Here is a 6,000-nt window from a genome sequence, read left to right as displayed (position 1 = left end):
TACACTGGTGGGTAGAATCTTCCATAGAGGACCTTTAAGTTCCCTTTTAAAGATAAATGAGTTGCTGCTTTCTTGCACACCCAACCAGAAACCATGAATTGTGAAGAGCTAACTTAAGTATACTTATCACACGTTTTTAAAGTTCTGCCATTTTTTGAAGAGAAACAGAGGAGGAATTGTTGGGGGGGGGTGGTAGAAGGAAGTTTTCGGAACCTAGAAGGGACAGATGGAGGAGAAACTCTGGCCTGTATGTAAATAACAACAACAACAACAATAACAAAGCACACAAACAAAAATGAATGAGTTCACTTCAATGGCTTCCTGTTTTGGCTACAACTTTTTTGAGCAGTTGGGGTTTAAATGGGTGAAGAGGTTGTCACGACAGCCTTTCATGTGCCTCTTTCTTACCTAGGTCTACAATCATCCATTTCAGTACTAACACAGGTTTTCTTGAACCTTTTTTGTTTTTTAGAATTATCAAAAATTGTTTTTACATTTCTTAAATACATTGTTTTTACTAAGTACAGTTTATTCACTTTGTATCCTAGCTGTATTCCCACGTCTCATAACCTTCCAATCTCACTCTCCCTCCCTCATCTCTTCCCATGCCCCTACCCAAGTCCACTGATAGGGGAGCTCTTCCTCCCCTTTGTCCTTCTGATCCTAGTCTATCAGGTCTCATAAGGACTGGCTGCATTGTCTTCCTCTGTGGCCTGGTAAGACTACCTCTCCCTCAAGGCTACCTCTCCCTCACCTCAGCGGGAGGTGATCAAAGAGCCAGCAAGTGAGTTCATCTTAGAGACAGTCACTGTTCCATTAGTAGGGAACTCACTTGGAGACTGAGCTGCCATGGGCTACATCTGTTCAGGGGTCTAGGTTATCTCCATGAATGGTCCTTGGTTGGAATATGAGTCTCAGAAAACACTCCTGGGCCCAGATTTTTAGTTCTGTTACTCTACTTGTGGAGTTCCAATCCCCTATAATTCCCCATCTTTCATAAGATTTCCTGCACTCTGCCCAAAGGTTGGCCATAAGTCTCAGCATCTGCTTTGATACCTTACTGGGGAGAGTCTTTCAGAGGCCTTCTGTGGCAGGCTCCTGCCCTGTGCCCTGTTTTCTCCCTCTTCTGATGTCTGTCTTTCTGAGTGAGGATTAATCATTTTACCTAGTGTCTTCCTTTTTGTTTAGCTTCTTTAGGTGTACAAAGATTGTAGTATGTTTATCTTATATGTCTAATACCCACTTATAAGTGAGTTTATACCATGTGTGTCTTTCTGCTTCTGGGGTACCTTAACAGGGTGATCTTTCAAGTTCCCACCACTTGCCTGCAAATTTCATGAGTTCCTTGTTTTTAATAGCTGAGTAGTATTCCATTGTATAAATGTACCACAATTTGTGTATCCATTCCTCAATTGAGGGAAATGTCAGTTGTTTCCAGGTTCTGGCTAATTTGAATAAAGCTGCTATGAATATAGTTGAGCAAATGTCCTTGCTGTATTCTTGAGAATATTTTGGATATATGCCTAGCACTGGTATAGCTGGATCTTGAGGAAGCATTATTCCTAATTTTCTGAGAATGTGCCAGATTCATTTCCAAAGTGGTTGTACAGGTTTACATTTCCACCAGCAACGGAGAAGGATCTACTTTCTCCACATCCTCTCCAGCATGTGTTTTCACTTGAGTTATTGTTCTTAGCAGTTCTGATGGTATAAGGTGAAATCTCAGGGTCATTTTGATTTTCATTTCCCTGATGAATAAGGATGTTGAGCTTTCTTTAAGTGTTTCTCTACCACTCAATGTTACTCTATTGAGAATTCTTTGTTTAAGGCTGTAATCCATTTTTAAATTGCATTACTTGATTTGTTGTTTTTTAACTTCTTTAGTTCTTTATATATTATGGATATTGGCCCTCTGTCAGATATAGGGTTGGTGAAGATGCTTTCCCATTCTGTAGGCTGTTGTTTTATTTTGACAACAGTGTCCTTTGCCTTCAGAAGCTTTTCAATTTTATGAGGACCGTTTATTGATTGTTGAGCTTAGAGCCTGTGCTGTTGTTGTTCTGTTCAGAGATCTGTCTCCTGTGCCAATGAGTTCAAGGCCCTTCCCTACTTTTTCTTCTAATAGATTGAGTGTGTCTCATTTTATATGGAAGTCTTTGATCCACTTGGACTTTAGTCTGTGCAGTTTGATAAATATGGATCTACTTGCATATTTCTACATGTAGACATCCACGTAGACCATCACAATTTGTTGAAGATGCTGCCTTTTTACCATTGTATGGTTTTGGATTCTTTGACAAAAATCAATTATCCTGTTTTTTACAGTTGGCAGGAACATGAATCATGGCCTTCAACATGATTTCTGGGAACAATAATGATCACGAACACAATCTGGCTGCAGTAGGATGACACAACAAGACAATATCATAGGGACAGCTCAGAGCATGTACATCATCATGGGCTCTGGGGCAGCACAGGCAGTACAGGCTAGACACATTAATGTGACCCCCAGCAGCAGCACAGCCCTCAAACCTCAACATTGCTTCAGGCTATAACACAGACCACAGACTTTTGCATGAGCACAGACAGAACCAAGCTGCAAGTAGGACCATAAACCAAGACATGACCCTTAGTGGCAGCATGTGTCCAAACATCACCATAGCCACAGGGGACAGTGCAGACCATTCACTTCAGCAAGGTCCTCACTGCCATCAACATCCCAATTCTGCCTCTCTCCCCAGTGCAGGTTATACTCTGCTTTTCTGCCTTTCTCATCTTTCCATCACCTATTTGTTCATCATAGTGGTACCTGTGTCTGCACTGCCTACCTGCCATAATTTTGATAATCAGGACAGCAAGGCATGGGAAACAGCAATTGCCACAAGAAATGTTCCCCAAACTGGAACCTCTCACATGACACCCACAGCAGCAGTCCCCACAGCAGAAAAGCAGCTGACTCCATCTCTGAGAGCTGGACTAGAGGCTGCTTCTTGGGCATTGCAAAGCTGCCTGTAAAGATGCTTTGGATAATCTTCACTGTGTCTAATGTCTCAACATGCAAATCATCTCAGAAAAGATTGATTTACTGCTCAAAGAACACCTGTACTTGTGTCACCCTATGGCAGATAGGATTAGCAGAGCATTTCCTAGTGTATTTCAAATGTATCACAGTGATTTTCTGGCTAGCATTATGGATTCATCATGTTCAGTTATTCTGAGCTTCCATGTCACAGCCCTGCTGTAAAGTATGTGCGGTGCAACAGCACATTCTTCCATCAGAATTAAACTTTCAAAAAATTTCTTTCTTCTTCTGGGTTATCTCACACATGTGTTTGCTTGAAAATTTCATTATTTCCTTGTTTTTAATTGCTGAGTAGTATTCCATTGTGTAAATGTACTATAGTTTCTATATCCATTCCTCTGTTGAGGGACATCTGGGTCATTTCCAGGTTCTGGCTATTACAAATAAAGTTGCTATGAACATGGTTGAACAAATGTCTTTGTTGTTTACTTGAGCATATTTTGGATATATGCCTAGGAGTGGTATAGGTGGATCTTTTTTTATTAATTTTTATTTTTTATATTAATCACAGGTTATTTACTTTGTTTCCCAGCCGTAGCCCCCTCTCTCAGTCCCTCCGGATCCCACCCTCCCTCCATCTATCTTGATGTTGCATTATTCCTGATATTCTGACAAACTGACAGATTGATTTCCCAGTCACTTGAGTTTTTGATCTTACCTATTTTGATGGCTGTGAGATGGAATCTCATGGACATTTTGATTTACATTTCCTTGATGACTACAGATGTTGAACATTTCTTTGTTTCTCCACCATTACATATTCCTCTCTTGAGAATTCTCTGTTTAGCTGTGTACCTCATTTTTAATTGAGATATTTGGTTTATTTGTGCCTATTTTTTTTGATATCTTTATATATTCTAGGTATATAAAGATAGGTATTATTAGGATGTTGGGTTTGTAAAAACTTTTGCTTGTCTGTAGACTATCCTTTTGTTCTGTTGTTAGTGTCCACCCCCTGCTCAAATGTACCCAATATGCAGCTCAGTATTCACGTGGGTACCTGAGTAAGAAGAACTGTGTCTGCCTCTGTCATGAACTTGGATGCATGCTCTTTGATCAATTTCCCCTAGCAAGATGGCCAGGCCAGTAAGGAAGATTCTGATGAGATCTGATATGCTTTAACCAACTGACTGTCTATGTAAGTGTCTCATTTATGTTGTTATTTTTTTAATTTTAATTTTATTTTTATTAATTACAGTTTATTCACTTCGTATCCCAGCTATAGCCTCATCCCCCACCCCTCCCTATCCTACTCTCCCTCCATCTTCTTCCTCTATTTCCCTTCCCCAGTCCAATGATAGGGACGTCCTCCTCCCCTTCCATCTGACCCTAGTCTATCAGGTCTCAGTAGGACTGGCTTCTTTGTCTTCCTCTTCTTTGTCAATTAGTAAGGCTGCTTCCCTATCAGGTGGAGGTGGTCAAAAGTCATTTAAATTTTACTTTAGACTCAAACTTATCTTCTTTGGATCTCTGATGACCTTGATGGTTACTTGCAGCTCTAACAGCAGCAAACACCCAGATGCTTGGTCAGTCCACTACATATGTAAAGTTTACCTTACTGACAGGCTTTACACTAAGAAAGATATGAATTTATAAAGGTTATGAGACAAAGGCAAGTAAGTTATATATGTCTAGAAAAAAAGCAAAAGATACAAGTTATACAAGTCTAAGACATATAAGTCTATAGTTATGACAGTCCAAGAAAATGTGTTATGGTCTGATGATATGAATGCCTGAGAAAGTGATTTATATATCTGAGAGAATAATTTAAAGTGTATAAAGAATTATTTTAGATTTATTTTCTTCTCTCTATGCTACTGTTGGGGCTTCCCCTCTCTCCCTCACCTATAGTCAGAATTCACAATGAGTCCTCCAGGCCCCTCCAGTCTTTTTCCTTAAATTGCTCCTTTCAAGAAATTTTACTACTCATTTCCTAATGTCTTCTTACCTTAGTAGGAAGATGTCTTCTCCACTGACATAAATTTTGCTTTTCTGCCCCTGATATTAGCTCCCCGGATACTCCTGAGTCCCTCCATTTCCTTCCTTAGACTCTATTTGTACACTGCCAGTCTCTAAGTCCCCAAACACATCTTATCTTCTGCCCACTTCTTTACTCAATCCCACTGTATGGGATGCTTTTGGCATGTTTTGTGGGATGTATATAATTTAAACTTGTTCATTTAAACACTGATTTCTCTACCCCACTATGTACTTTCCATTCAGATATTTCATTGTGATGCTTATTCTAACCATCAGCTGTCTCAAGTTTGTGTAAACATACCACCATTTGTTCTTTGTATTGTCAATAAAACAATCAGCCACAATGCTGAGCAATGGAGAGAATAGGGTGGTCTGGAGTGGGAGGATGAAGAGTGCAAAGGATTGGCAGGAGAGGACTTCGAATCACAAGGAGAAATGAACAGTACCTAAGATATGACTAAAGGCAAGAATAATGGGTGAAATCTGAATTTTTAGGAGACTACATGTGCTTGGAGGTTTAGGATTGAGTAACTATTGCCCAGCATTGTGCTCTAGGTTAGTCTCTGTGCGGTGATTTGGGTATACAGCTGGTTTAGGAATAACCACTGCTTAACTAAAAGATAAATCATAAATAATTATTAATAATCCACAACAAGATGCCACCTCTCCTTCCCTCACTGTGTATCATAAACCTCTCTCTATTATACTAACAGACCTGTCTGCATACATCTCCAAACTCAATACTCCCTACCCTTAATCAACTTTGCCTAGGCCTCACACCCATCATTTCTACCTCCCCACCCTACAATACTCCAAAATTAACAGAAAAAGCAAAAAACAAAGAAACAAACAAACAAACAAAAAACAAAACCTAAGAGAACCCTATACCTAATCCAAGATCCTACTTCATTAACTGCTGTCTCTTTATATCCTTAGGC

Source organism: Meriones unguiculatus (genome assembly GCF_030254825.1).
Source record: "Meriones unguiculatus strain TT.TT164.6M chromosome 16 unlocalized genomic scaffold, Bangor_MerUng_6.1 Chr16_unordered_Scaffold_43, whole genome shotgun sequence".
NCBI classification, from domain to species: Eukaryota; Metazoa; Chordata; class Mammalia; order Rodentia; family Muridae; genus Meriones; species Meriones unguiculatus.
Note: the sequence above shows the minus strand (reverse complement) of the source record.